The sequence below is a fragment of the Aegilops tauschii genome, chromosome 2 (assembly GCF_002575655.3).
Source record: "Aegilops tauschii subsp. strangulata cultivar AL8/78 chromosome 2, Aet v6.0, whole genome shotgun sequence".
NCBI lineage: Eukaryota > Viridiplantae > Streptophyta > Magnoliopsida > Poales > Poaceae > Aegilops > Aegilops tauschii.
Genome location: NC_053036.3, coordinates 614,336,608 through 614,352,478, shown reverse-complemented (window position 1 = coordinate 614,352,478; position 15,871 = coordinate 614,336,608).

Genomic DNA, 15,871 nt, shown 5'->3' with positions numbered 1-15,871 from the left:
CCCTGGTCAACCCGGCCACCGGTGAGGTGCTGCCCGTCCTGGCGCTTCTGTGCGCCGACCTGTTTGTCACGAGATACACCTGGGACTGGGAGGACTGGGACAAGGCGTACAACTTCGCGTACCACCCTACCTACTACTGGGCAATACAAGCTGGTACACGTCCCCTGTAGATACAACAATGTATGCAAGTTTGACACCATACAAGTGCTCACGCTGGGGAAGGCGTCGTGGCGGGAGATGCAGACGGGTACCGTGGGCGGCGGGAGGTGCCACCTCGACGCTGGCATCATCAGCATCGACGGCACGACGTATTGGGTCACGGAGGAGCCCGCAATCAGGGTCGTGTCATTTGACCTTGAGCACGAGCGAATCACCGACTTCAAGCGGCTACCTGCGCATTCAACCACTCCTGATCAGTACAACCTGACGGAGGTGCACGGGAGGTTGGGCATCGTCTTCCATAACTGTTCGACAACGACTGAGGTGTGGATTCTAGACAAGGGACGGCGGTGGAGTCACCGGTACAGCCTCAGACAGCAGGATCTCCTGCGACCACACTTCGTGTACGGCGAGCACGTCTTGACATTAGAAGGGGCATTGATATGCGCGCACTACAGGCGAAAAGGCATGTGGTCATCCAACAATCCCGAGCCGGTGATGGTCAGCAACCGGGCTCAAGGGACGGTGGTCGCCGAGATAAATAGTAACGAGTTCTGCTTCCGTAGCGTGCATCACCGGATATTCCCCTACGTCAAGACGATGGAGCCACTAAGGCCCTGTTCGGAAGTACTCCAGCTTCAGCAAATTCACAACTCCAGCTTCATGCGCCAGCTTCCAGCTTCTGGCGAGGAGCTGCGCGCGTTCGGAGGCTGTGGCCAGCTTCTCCATCGCTGCATGGGCTGCTCTATTTTATTTTGTTGTTTTGAGCTTTGCATGCGCTGCTGGCTGGTTCATACGGCAGCCCAGGAGAAAGTGAATCGAATCGGTATGCAACTTTAGCGGTGGCAATTCCTACGTAATTTCGATGAACTCCACGGTTTGGGCTTCGCGGAGCTGGATTTTCCCTGCTCCATCGATTGCGCTACGTGAGTCGTCCGCTACGGAGCCGAGGCGTTCGGCCCAGCTCCTCCTGCGGAGCTGGAGAGCTTCCGAACAGCTTTTACTCCCTCCGTAAATTAATATAAGAATGTTTAGAATACTATTTTAGTGATCTAAACGCTCTTATATTTGTTTACAGAGGGAGTATCTATTATGCTGCCAATAACTGATGCCTAATTAGGATGTCTATCTGTTCCCAAGAAAATAGTTCTCTTCTAGAGGTGCCTTGTTGCATTGTTTTCTTTTCCTTTTTTTTCCTCCATATGCTATTAGTGCCTAAACGTCGTGTTTTATAATATTCACTCCGTCCCAAATTACCCAAATTACTAGTAATTCGAGACGAACGTGTTTGTCCTTCATGAGAATAGTACTTCACTTTCCTTAACAATATGATTTACAATTTTTTTTACATCAAAATACTTTTTATTGCAAGGTGATCATCATACTATCTTTTACAAGAGTATCAATAATCTCTACGGGTGAATCTTCTGTCCAGCCCGCACACACGCTACTTGCTATGCCTACCTTGTTCACATGGTCGCACCCTCCGAGTGTTCCTCCAGTGAGTGTGCTAGTTGCACTGTGTGAATTCCAGTGAGTGTGCTAGTTGAACCGTAACAAGAGATCCTAAACTATGGATTATTTTAACGTGCTTTGTGTCTACTATGATTTTGAGTCCACCATTATGTTTTTTGTTTCTACGTGTCGTGTATTACATACTATTATCGAATATACTGTCTGCATATAGTTGTTGTGTATAGCAAGATTCCGTATTTGTTAAACTATATTTTGAACTTGTACTAGCACATATGCCCGTGCGTTACAACGGAAGAAAAATAAATAGTTGTATATACAAATTTAACCAAAATATATAGCATATGCATGTATTGTAACAAATACAAAATAAATTCAAGATTTCATGTGGTGTTCGAGAGTTTACCTCTCACGGTGCACTACTGACTTGTAGCTCTCGGTTCACCACTTCTGCCTCGCCTTGTCTTCACTTTGATGTGAAATTGTTGCGCAACCATGTAACAATCAAGATGCCAACGCTAAAAGAGAAAAAATAAAAAAAATTAGATATGTTTATAAAACTGAGCTATACAGGTTTCACCAGATACAAACTACAAAATAGAAAGAAAAAAAATTGATCAAAATTTTATTACTGAATTTGCATGTTAATAAACTAATTTGGTTTCCTTGGACAATAAACTTCTTTCGAAGTACAATTACTTAAGTTTATTGGACCCAGTCAATATTTACAAAGTAATTAAAGTGACCCTCGTGACTATTGAAAAAACTTAGTAAGGATCTGAATGATCAATTGTAGCAAGTCGCGGTGAAGCACATGTTACTACAATAAGTACTTTAAGAGCATCTTCAATAGATGGTCCAAATTTTGGCGGTCCAAAATCGGAGATGTAAAATTTGGACCGTTAAAAAGTGCATTTTGGAGCTCCGAAAAATGCTCAACTCCAACAGATGGTCCAAATTGATGGTCCAAAAGAGCAACTCCAATAGATGGTCCAAACCAAAGATGTAAAAAACTGAAAATGGCCGCGTAGCTACTGCCAGCCATTGTTCGGCCGCGGTTTTGCATTGAAATAGCATCAAAAATTTGAAAATAAAGTGCATCATCATCATAGTTTCAATCAAAAGTGCATCACCATCATAGTATCAAATCCCTCTACCAAAAGAGCATCGTCTCAATCAAAGTTTTTCGCCCTAGAAATTGAAATGCACATGAGTATTACTCATGCGGGTCATCAACACCACCGGCGTTGTGAACTGTGGTACGATCATCATCTTCACCACCGTCTTTGTCGACGTTCTCAACAAGCGGTGAACTCTCGTTGCCGTGAGCACCAAAGCATCTTCATTGCGTCCCATGCCGGTCATGTTGCCGACGAAGCCAACTCCAACGCCACTCATGTTGCCGCCATAGCCACCTCCCAAGCCACCCATCATGTTGCCGCCAAAGCCACCTCCCATGCCGCCAAAGCCACCTCCCATGCCGCCAAAGCCACCTTCCATGTTGCTGCCAGATGCACCATTCATGGAACCTCCAATCATGTTCATGTAACCACCCATGGTACCTCCCATGCCTCCACCCATCATCATTTGCCTGATGAGCATTTGCTTCTTCATGAGCATTTCATCGCGACAAAGTTCAACATATGCCTTTGCTTGGCATCAAGAGTTGATGTGTCCATAAACATAAACTTGAGTGTCCTCTCCTCAACCATCTTCCTCTCGTCGGCTGCGGCCTTCTTCTCCTCTAGGTCCACCTTCCTCTCCTCGGCCGCGGCCAACCTCTCCTCGGCCGCCGCCCTCTTCTCCTCGGCCGCCGCCCTTCGCCGCTCGGTCTCACTCCTCTCCTCTATTTGCTTGAGCTTCAAGTGGTTCCCTTCGCTTTCTTGTTTCCATCGAGCCTATAAGATTTTGTCGCGGAGTGAGGAGTGGGGTTCGTCTCCTCAATGGCGACATTTTCTTCATCCTCAAGCACCGCACTCTTCTTCTTCGACGATTCAAAAGTCTCTCTAGTTTTGCACTTCTCCTCATCCTTGAGCTCTTTGTAGCAATGATGAAAAGTGAAAGCTTTTCCTTTCCTTTTCTTCTTCTCCTCGCCTTTCATGTTCCTCTCTCGAAACAATCCTTGTGCAATCATTTTCTACAATTAAACAAGCAACACATCATCATCAACATGTGGAACAAAGAGGAAATATTTGACAAAGCACGCACGAAGAGGAAATATTTACCAAGTCACTATCACTGCAACCACTTGGGTTCATGCGAGCAACGTTTGACAAGCAACCGGCCCACTTTTGGCATTCGGCGTTGATGGTGGACCAACATTGGCGTAGAGAGTCGCTCGAACGGAAGTGACCACTTGTGTTGCGCTCATCGAAGTACTCCTTGATGCGTTGCCAATAGGTGTTCACCGTTTGGTCGCTTCCAAGGCTTTCATCTTGAGAGATTTTCTTCCAAGCGGTGCATATCAACACATCCTTGGTGGTGGTATAATTTCCACTTCTTCCCTTGACAACAAATCCCTCATCGTCCACATCAAGATTGTCATCATCATATTGGGTTTCATATTCTTGTGACGCATACATGTAATCATCATTTGCCACATTTGTCGCGTGCATGAAAGCTTCATCATCAAGACTACAATTGGACGCACAAACAATCAAGAACACATACAATTTGAAACAACAAACGAGAGCACAACTGGAAAATTTATACCTTTGCGACATTTCGTCGTAACATGTTGGAGGCGGTGGCCGTCGGCGTGGCCACATCTTCCTCCATGACCGGCGGTGGTGGCGGGGGAGGTTGAGGAATGGATGTGTGGCTGCTGGAGGAGGCCGCCGGCCGCACCGGCTGCGAGTCGTCGCCCTGAGCCGCCGCGGCCGCCTTGGAGACCTTCACCGGCCGCGTAGAACTGTCGGTCGGGTTGCGGCTGCGGTTGGCCGGCCGTTTTCCGCCGCGTCGTTCCTTCGCCGGCTTCGCCGCCGGCGCGGTGGCCACCGGCCGAGGCGGCGCGAATCCTGGCCGGCGGGCGGGGGCAAGGGCATGGCAGCGGCGGTGGCCACGTGGGTCAGCCCACCGGCTGCGGCTGCGGAGAAGGCGGCGGGGTCGTCGCCTTCGGCCATGGCGGCGCCGGACGGCGGGGGGCGGCGGCGGCCAGGCGGGTTGCGGGGGGGCAGATGGGCGCGGGCGGGCGGGAAAGGGAAGGAACTGGTGGTTGGGCGTTCGCGGGCGGTGGCTGGTTTTGCACCAGATGCACCTCGTGATGTAAATTTACACCGCGAGGTGTTGTATTTTACATCACGAGGAGGCCGCGGTCCAATTTTGTTTACATATGGATCGTCTGTTGGAGCAGCGTTTTTTGCCCCAGACGGTCGAAAAGTTAGGTATTTTTACATTTGGACCGTCTATTGGAGATGCTCTAAGATATACGTAGTTTTCATGTATATCTATTAAATTCTGGAAGAACATAGATATGTCATCATGATTTTCTCTTAAAGTTATCATGATTTTTCATCTATGAAGTGATTTCAATCTGTTCTAACAGAATCTAGTCGGCATCTCTCCCTCCAATCTAGTAGTAGCACCGGACAACCCAACCACCGGTTTCCAAAAAGCTCGGGTTCCTCTTGCCTCCCGTCGGCGCCGTCGCCGGTCCTCCATGTCTCCGGTGGCCTTAGGGCCATGGAGGCGGAGCGGATCTCGGCCCTTGCTGGTGGGAGGGCTCCGTTTTTAGATATTTTTTCGAGTTTTGTTAGGGTTTGTGTCCTACTCAGAAAGGCGAGACGGCGGCGACTACCTGAAGATGGAATAAAGGTCTCCCCGCCTAGCTCCCATTTCGGTGATGCGTCTAGCATCGTCGGTGGGCGTGTGGAGGTGTGTCTCTGGTGGATTTGCTCGGATCTGTTCGTCGTTCGTCTATGTTCCTGTGTCCTCAGGTTGGATCCTTCTGATCTACACTCTTCATCGGCGGCGGTTGATGTTCTGGTGCGTTGTTTCTATGGGGCCTTAGCACGACGACTTTTTGACTGTCTACTACAACAAGGTCTGCCTGGCTCCAGCGAGGGAGGGGCGATACGGCGCGCCTTCGGCTCGCTTCAGTACTTGTAGTCGTCGCTAGGTGGTTCACGGATCTGGATGTAACTTTTATTATTTCTAGTGCTCGTTGTACTACCATGATTGAAGATGAATAGATTGGAAGTTTTTCTCGCAAAAAAACCCTAAAATATTTTTCTCTTGAAAATTCTCTCTCAATCTCTCTCTTCATGCGACAGAGAGCAGGTAACGCCTGCCCACATAAGGCCAGCCCCGATCCCCACTCTCCTCTCACCCCGACCCCTAAAAACAACTCTCATCACCCCCCTCAAACCTTCCTGCCCCGATCCCGATCGGATCGGGAGAACTCCAACGCTGCCCATGTTCCCCGCCTCGCGCTCGTCCCTTCCGGCTCCGGAGACGCCATGGACTCTTGCCAGCCTCCATTGACCTCGCTCGCCGGCGAGCCTCCTCCACGCCCCTTCCTCTCCTTGCCGTTGCATCCTCCCGCGACCACGCCTTCCCACCACTGATGGGCCATCACCGGCAGCAGGCCACTCCGGTGAGCGCCTCTGCTCTGCCCCCCGCCTTGCCTTTGTGACGCCGCAGCGGGAACCTCCTCCAACCGCCACCGCCGGCCGCGCATCACCAGCAGCAGGCCACTCCGGCGAGCGCCTCTGCTCCGCCCCGCTCCTTGCCTCTGTGATGCCGCAGCGGGAACTCCTCCTCCCATGACCGCCGACCGCGCGTCACCAGCAGCAGGCTACTCCGGCGAGCACCTCTGCTCCGCCCCGTGCCTTGCCTTTGTGATGCCGCAGCAGGAACTCCTCCTCCCATGACCGCCCCATGCCTTGCCTCTCGGAATCCGCATCGGAAACCTCCTCCACCCGTCACCGCCGGCCGCGCGTCACCGACAGCTCGCCGCCTCCAAGTCCACCACATGGCCACGGACGGCCTTCTCTGCTTCCCTGCTCCTCTCTGACACAAGTAGAAAACATGGCTTTGGTTGGGGCCTGGCCAGCCCATTAGTCCCAGTTCAGTCATGAACCGGGACCCATGGGGGCATACGTCCCGGTTCGTGAGCCCAGGGGGGCGGCCGGGGCCTCGTGGGCATTGGTCCCGGTTCGTCTGGGCCCATTTGTCCCGGTTCCTGGCACGAACCGGGATCAATGGGCCTCGCTCCTGGCCCACATACATTGGTCCCGGTTCGTGGCTCGAACCGAGACAGAAGGTGGAGCTTTAGTCCCGGTTCCAGCCACGAATCGGGACAAATCAGTTGCCTATATATACCCTATCGCCGCAGCCACTAGTAGAAAAAGGGCATCTATCCCGGTTGGTAAGGGCCTTTTGTCCCGGTTGTTGAACCGGGACTAAAGGGTCGTTACTAATGCCCTAGCCCTTTAGTCCCGGTTCTTACACGAACCGGGACAGATGGGCCTCCACGTGGCCACTATGGCCAGCCCAGGCAGGAGGGCCTTTGGTCCCGGTTGGTGACACCAACCGGGACCAAAAGGCATCCACGCGCCAGCATTTCAGTGACTGGGGTTTTTGTTTTTTTAAACGGGGAGGGTTTAGGGGGTAATTTAGGGTGTGTAAGCTAGCTAACACAGATATATAATAACTGATATATAATAACTCTTCATGCCCGCACATGCATCATCATAATAACAAGTCCTACTAATCATCATCATACAACTTCTACTCATTATTAATAACAAGTCATACGATCATCATCCTCATAGTCATCGAACCAACCCTACTTAATTGTTCTTAGCACATGATCATCAGTATTAGGTAGGACCTAAATACCCTCTTTAAGGTAAAATAGCATAAAACAATATAGACCCCGACTCTCCATTATGGAGAATGGAGATCATCCTGTCTCCAATTTTTGCGCTTCGCTTCCTTTTGCTTCCAAGAACCTCCTTGCGACTGTCCATACATTTTTTCCATTCTTTGATTTTCATGTCTCCACTTCTTTTAGAAATCCGGTATGGACAGTTGAGATTCGTAGGATGACCTGGTTGTATGTTCAAAACATCAAGGCTACCATTCTGATACATCAAATGAGGCACACAATCCTCTGGGATTATCTGTTGAAAAACATAGTAATAACTTCATAGTTAGCAATGATGTACTAGTTTTAGAAGTATGCAAAAGATGCACGGATGTCGTAATAGTAAGAAATCTTACCAGGGTATCTCCATAGTTGTTACCGTAGTTCAACACGTGCACTAGTGGCACGTATTGACCATAATGTGGAGGAGTTTTACAATAAATATTGTAATTCTCAAGATCAGTACAAAATCCGACCAGATGAGTTTCCTCCTTATAAGTTAACTCAGAGCCATCGGTGTAGTAGGTTCTGTCTACCATGTTCCACACATTGTTTGAACAATCAAAATAAGCTGTCAATGAAAATAAGCTGTCAACTATTTTGAAATGAACAATATAAATTAGCTAATAAATATGTTTGAGAAACTCACATAGCGGTAGAATTGGAGGCGTATCAACAAGGACCCAAATGTCCATATTGTCTTGCTCGATGTCAGGATCACCAAGATCCATGGTGACAAGCATACCCTCATCAAAACCATACATCTTGCAAAATGCTTCCCAATTTTTGCAACCAAAATGGGTTACGCTCTCAGAATTATACAGATTTACTTCAAAATATATATCATGATGGGTCCTTAGGTGAATTTTCTTTGTTTCCATACTTTCATGGTCTTTAAAACCCATCCTCTCCAAGACGTAGCGTCTTGCATGGCATGGGATAAGCTAGTCGAATTGTAAAAGATGAAAAGCACACGTTGAAATAGTTGAAGTCGTGCTTAATTACGAAAAATAACACTTGTCGTCGTTGCGTACCATTTCAACATCGAAGGTCTCCTCTAGCTTAATACTGAAGCGCCAATCTTCGTCTAGGTGAGGCCTGTCGCACAGACCTCGGTCGTCGTGGCACCAGTCGCACTCCCACGGGAGACTTTCGTCGTCCGAGTACGACATTTCCTATGTTCATAATTCAAATATTAAACGTCTACAATTAAATATATGTACTAAAAAACCTAAGTTAGATCATTATTATTCATCACGGGTTGACTATCGGTTTGTCGAGTCTTTTCTTGAAAACTCTCAGCTCACGTGGTGTATACATTCGACCGTTGGTGATGGTCACTTCTCCTTTCATCCCCGAGTGCATTACACCAAAATGTCTAGCACACGGGAATGAAGGAGAAGCGACCCCCACGACAGCAGTCGGGATTCTTCGTCCTCTCATATATATATGGTGGAACTCTCCCTCACTGATTCCTCTCAGACATTTGCGACCGTCGGTGATGGTAGCTCCTTCCTTTCGTTCCCGAGTGCATTACACCAAATTGTCTAGCACACGGGAACGAAGGAGAAGCTACCTCTCATATATGGTGGAGACTCGATAGACTTAAAGTCAACCCGAAATATCGTTTAATTATCTTTCTAAAACCGGTTCGTGGCTGGTCTCACCTCGTGGTCGGAGGGGTCGGTGACGGGGACGGCGGCGGGGATGATGGAGGGGGGCTCCTAGATTTCTGCGAAAACAAAAACCCTATAAGCTATCAACTAATCATATGCATACGCCTTGCATAGTGCTCTCCAATTTTAGCATTCAAAGTAGGAGTAGTTTTCCAATTTGAGCATTCAATAAGCAAAATCAAATCACAAAACAAAGTAGTATTCAAATTAGGATGCATTCAATTATAAGCAAAACTACATCATCTCCATGCGTCCGTACATCGTCGAATATTATCACTAATACACCTCGAATACTATCATACATATAGCATCGCTAGTACAACTAGAACCGTAGCGCCCGACGGGTATCGGCGCGGGCGGTGGATACCCAAAGAGAAGGAACCATCACAGGATCATAGCTCCAGTGAGATCCCTGAAGAACCTGCCAGGTATTGTCGAACCTGCACTCCAACGCAACCATGTAGCGACGGACGTGCTCGTCCTCCTCGCTGACACGGTGACGTACCACCTCCGCGGTGTCCGGAAGCCTCGGCACCATCATTGGCCCACGCGACCGCCACCAAACAAGGATTGGGTCAATGACGGGCTGGCTCCTCACCAACCTACGCCCCCGGAAGGTAGCACCTCCCAAAACCAGCCCGGCGGAGCCCAGTCCCGGACATGGCCCCTCTGATCAAGCCGGCCTCCTCCGCCGAGTCGACGACGAGGATGCGGGATTGGCATCGTCGACGTCGATACGGGAATAATTGCTTTAACTAAAAAATAAACTAGTTCTATTAATTTTCTTGCTAAAAATAAACTACTTCTATAGTAAAATAAACTAGTTTTATTAAATCAACTAGTTCAACTACTAAGCACTTACTATAAATAGAATAAAGTAGTACTTACTAAAAATAAACTAGTTTAACTAGTTCTATTATTTTTCTAACTAATTCTATTAAACACTTTCTCTTCTTATTCTATGAACAAAATTACAACAGAAAAAAATCGTAAAAATTCTATGAACAAAATTACAACAGAAAAAATTATAAAAATTCTATGAAAAAATTGACATATTCTTTGCATATATATGAACACACAAACATTTGCATATTCAACAATAATATCACAAAAAAATCTATGAACAGAAAAAATTTCTAACTTTTGCATATTCATTTATGAACAAATTACAACAACTCAATTAACTACACATCTAAATTAACTACACATCTAAATTAGGAAAATTCATATGAGCTCACTAAGGGGGCGGCGATCGACGAGGAGGCAGGGCACGGGGGCGACGGTGAGGGGAGCGGCCACGGGCGACGAGGAGGCAGGGGCGGCGACGGCGACGGTGAGGGGCGCGGCGACGGGCGACGAGGAGGCAGGGGGCGGAGGTGAGGGGCGCGGCGACGGGCGACGAGGAGGCAGGGGGCGGCGACGGCGTCTGGGCAGCGCAGGACGGCGTCTGGGCGGCGCGGGACGACGTCGGAGGCAGGGGCAGCCCGGCGGCGTCGTCGGGGCGGGGAAGACGAACTGAATGAAAAATTTCACAAGTCCAGCTTATATACCCAGAGCATTTGTACCGGTTTGTGGCACCAACCGGTACCAATGCCACCTTTAGTCCCGGTTGGTGCTACCAACCGGGACCAGAGGCCCGGCGGCCTTTGGTCCCGATTGGTGGCACCAACCGGGACTAAAGGTGGGGCATTGGTACCGGTTAGTGCCACGAACCGGTACCAATGCACACCTTTAGTCTCGGTTGGTGCCACCAACCGGGACCAAAGGCCTTGTGCTCCTGCGCCCGCGTTGAAAGTTTAGTCCCACCTCGCTAGTTGAGAGGGGCGCGCAGTGGTTTATAAGCCCCACTGCCGCACCCCTCTCGAGCTCCTCTCCATTGCAGGCTTACGGGCCTAATTGTCACTGCTATGCTTGATGGGCTTACTGGGCCTTTTGCGGGCCTGAATCCTGCCCATCGATGGGTTTCTAGTCGTATTCAGGCCGTGGTGGCCCAGTAGGTGGCATATTTTTTATTTTTTTGCCTGTTTTTTTGTTTTCTTTTTTGCTTTATTTATTTTGTTTGTTTCTACTTACAACAAAAAACTTATGTATTTTATTTTATTTTGTTTCTAATTACTTATTTATTTTACTTTATGATAATTCTTTTTGCTATTAAAGTTTCTAACAAAAAAAGTTCTTTATGAAAATTCTTTTTGCTTTTAATGATTTTGAACAGAAAATACTTCGATAATTTTAGTTGCATCAATTTTATATAATTTTAGTTTCAATAATACTAGAGGTTTCTTATAATGTTTAAAACAGAAAATACTTTGTTAATTTTAGTTTCATAAATTTTATTAAAGTTTATTTTATTTTGTTTCTACTTATATATTTTAATAAAGTTTATATTATTTTGTTTCTAATTACTTATTTATTTTATTTGTTATTTTTCATGCACCACTTTTCATGCATTTACTGATTATTTTGAGCTATAAGACCCTAAAATTGAAAAGCATTTCAAATGAACTCTGAAAAGGTTGAAAGTTGGCATGGTATCATCATTTCATCCACATAGCATGTGCAAGAAAGTTGAGAGGGTTACGGCAAAAACTGGATGCACTTCGTGTACAAAACGGATAATCTCTTTCAAAGTATCAGGATTTCATACGGAAACTCGTCTGTTACAAAGGGATTTCATTTTTTAAAACTTATTTGAACTCCTGACTTTTTGTGTGTTCAAAATGCACCATTCAAAGCCACATCATCATTTTTCAATCCTTTCTGACTTCATTTGTTATTTTCCATGCATTTACTAATTATTTTGAGCTAAAAGACCCTAAAATTGAAAAGCATTTCAAATGAACCTGAAATTGAAAAACCCTACAAATGAACTCTGAAAAGGTTGAAAGTTGGCATGGTATCATCATTTCACCCACATAGAATGTGCTAAAAAGTTGAGAGGGTCCCGGCAAAAGCTGGATGCACTTCGTGAACAAAATGGACAATCTCTTCCGAAGTATCAGGGTTTCGGAGGAAAACTCATCTGTTACAAAGGGATTTCATTTTCTTGAACTTATTTGAACTCCAGACTTTTTGTGTGTTCAAAATGCACCATTCAAAGCCACATCATCAATTTTCAATCCTTTCTGACTTCATTTGTTATTTTTCATGCAGTGACGGATTATTTTTAGGTAAATGACCCTGAAATTGAAAAGCCCTACAAATGAGCTCTGAAAAGGTTGAAAGTTGGCATGGTATCATCATTTCACCCACATAGCATGTGCTAAAAAGTTGAGAGGGTTACGGCAAAAGCTGGATGCACTTCATGAACAAAATGGACAATCTCTTTCGAAGTATCAGGGTTTCGGACGAAAACTCATGTGTTACAAAGGGATTTCATTTTCTTGTCTTGATTTTGAATGGTGCATATTCAACACACAAAAAGTCTGTAAAGATCGCCAACCCCAACATAAAAAAATGAGCATAGATGCGCCTATAGAGAGAATTCAACCTAAATTCATAATAAATTTCTATGAATTCCAAAGAAATTTACTCTGAGTTTAGGTCAAATTCCCTGTATAAGGGCATCTATTTTCACTTTGAGAGGAGCTCAGCAAGGCAGAGAGGGACGGGCTTATAAACCGGTGTGAGCGCCCTTCGGTTGGCGAGGTGGGACTAAACTCTGACCGCAACGAGGACCAACCCTTTAGTCCCAGTTTGTGGCACAAACCGGGACTAATGGTCATGGGCCAGGGGCAAGGCGCATTGTTCTCGGTTCATGCGTGGAACCGGGACCAAAAGGTCCAGACGAACCGGGACCAATGGCCCACGTGGCCCGGCCGGCCCCCTGGGCTCACGAACCGGGACAGTTGCCTCCTTTGGTCCCGGTTCATGAGCGAACCGGGATTAATGGTATTATGAGGGCCGAACCAATGCCCTGTTTTGTACTAGTGAGCAGAGCACTCCACAGTGCTCTGTTTTTTCTGGCCGGCGAGGGGAGGGCATTTGGGTGCTCTAGCTCACCTCCTATGCACATGAGGTGTTCGATGAAATGCCCGAGCCACACTAGTTAAGCTTTCTCCTCTCGAAGCTCGACCTCCAAGCTCCATTTCCCCCGAGATTTGCATAGGTTTAGCGGTCCGTCACGTCCCGTCCCCGTCTTCACCGCCGTCGATCGCCCGCGCCGATCTCGTCGCCGGCACCACCGTGGTGAACCTCTTGTTCTTATCTTCTTTCTGAAAGAAAAAGAATTCTTACTTTAGATAGATACTTGCCAAATTTTCTTACTTTTATTATTGCTTGTTATTATATAGTGCGATGGTTTTGGTATCCGCCCCCGCCGGCCATCGTCCTGTCTATGATTCGGATGTGGTATATATTATCTTTTTATAACTATTTGGTTCATTTATTGTTTATGACAATTATGCCGACCAATGTGACATATATTTTATTTATGTAGGAGGTAGTTGAACCAGAAATTCCAACCGACCCTATTGTCGAGAGGTTAAATTTAGTTGAAGAAGAAATCAATTACTTGAAGGAAAAAATAAAAAAAAATTGAGGAGGAGAAGATGATATTGGAGTTGCATGTTGCGGATGTCGTCGATGATCACAAGATCAAGATGAATGCAATGCGGTTGAAGATTAGAAAGATTAGAAAATATGCCATTCATACCGAGGCTTGGTATCATTATTCCGTTGGATCAATTGTTACCTTGGTTGTGATTATGATCGCATTTGTTGTTGCATTGAAAGGTTTTACATAGCTTCAATGTATGGTTTAACTAGATGCTCTAGAGAGCTATATGTTGTTCAATGAGAACTATGTATGTACTTTGTTTTTAATGTGATGATGAACTTCTATTAATTTGGTTTTTAATGAGATGAGAACTATGTATGTACTTTGTTTTTAATGTGAAATGATGATACCATGCCAACTTTCAACATTTTCAGAGTTCATTTGAAATGCTTTTGAATTTCAGGGTCTTATAGCTCAAAAAATCAGTAAATGCATGAAAAATAACAAATGAAGTCACAAAGGGTTGAAAATTGATGATGTGGCTTTGAATGGCGCATTTTGAACACACAAAAAGTCCGGAGTTCAAATAAATTCAAAAGAAATGAAATCCCTTTGTAACAGATGAGTTTTCGTCCGAAACTCTGATACTTCGAAAGAGATTGCCCGTTTTTTGTACATGAAGTGCATCTAGTTTTTGCCGTAACCCTCTCAACTCTTATGCATATGCTATGTGGGTGAAATGATGATACCATGCCAACTTTCAACCTTTTCAGAGTTCATTTGAAATGCTTTTGAATTTCAGGGTCATTTAGCGCAAAAAAAAATCAGTAAATGCATGAAAAATAACAAATGAAGTCACAAAGGGTTGAAAATTGATGATGTGGCTTTGAATGGTGCATTTTGAACACAGAAAAAGTCTGGAGTTAAAATAAGTTCAAAAAAATGAAAGCCATATAAAAGAATGAACTTAAAATAATGAACTAATTTCAGGGTCATTTAGTGCAAAAATAATGAACTAATAGAAAAATAATGAACTTAAAATAATCAATTAAAATATTATGTTATGATCAACTAAAACAAAACTATAATATTCTTCAATAGCAAAAACAATCAACTAAAAAGTTTTTATAAAACTCCAATAGCAAAAGGAGTCAACTAAAAAGCTTTTATAAACCTCTAGTATTTTTTAAACTAAAATTATATAAAATTTATGCAACTAAAATTATCAAAGTATTTTCTGTTCAAAACATTAATGGCAAAAAGAATTTTCATAAAGAAATTTTTTTGTTAAAAACTTTAATAGAAAACTAAAATAACAAAATATGTTCTTGATTAAAACAGAGATTTAAAATAACCTAAAAATTACCAAATTTAATATAATGATAAAACACAATAATATTAAATAGATGGAAAAAGAATCACTAAAAAATCTATGTTTTCAGTAAAGTTATTCACAAACTAGTAATTCACACCAATTTAAAAAAATTCAAATTTAAACTATTCAAATTTGAAAATTAATGGCACTAACAGAAAGTCTATAATTTTTGTGACCTAACAGCAAAAAGAATTAAAGAAATAAAGCAAAAAACAAAAGAAAATAAATAATGCAAAAAATAAAACAAAAAACTTGAAAAAAATGCCACCTACTGGGCCACCACGGCCTGAATACGACTAGAAACCCACCCATGGGCCAGGATTCAGGCCCGCAGAAGGCCTAGTGGGCCCACAGGCAGATACATTGTGTTTAGGCCCGTAAGCCTGCAGTTCAAAGGTGTTCGAAAAGGGAGGCAGAGCCGCGCTTATAAACCGGTGCGGAAGCGTCTCAGCTAGCGAGGTGGGACTAAAGTTTTGGCCGCGGCAGCAGCACCCCCTTTTGTCCCGGTTGGTGGCACCAACCGGGACCAGTACCCACATTTGGTCCCAGTTGGTGGCAACAACCGAGACTAATGCCCACCTTTAGTCCCGGTTGGTGCCACCAACCTGGGCCAAAGGTCTCTGCTTCCCGCCCTTTGGGCTGCTGAAAAGAGACCTTTGGTCCCGGTTGGTGGCACCAACCGGGACTATAGGTGGGCATTCGTCCCGGTTGGTGCCACGAACCGGGACCAAAGGGCTGGCTATATAAGCAACACTTTGCAAATTTTTAGCAGTTTCTCCTCGACGCCCGACGCCGCCCTCTGCCCCGACGCCATGCTCCTC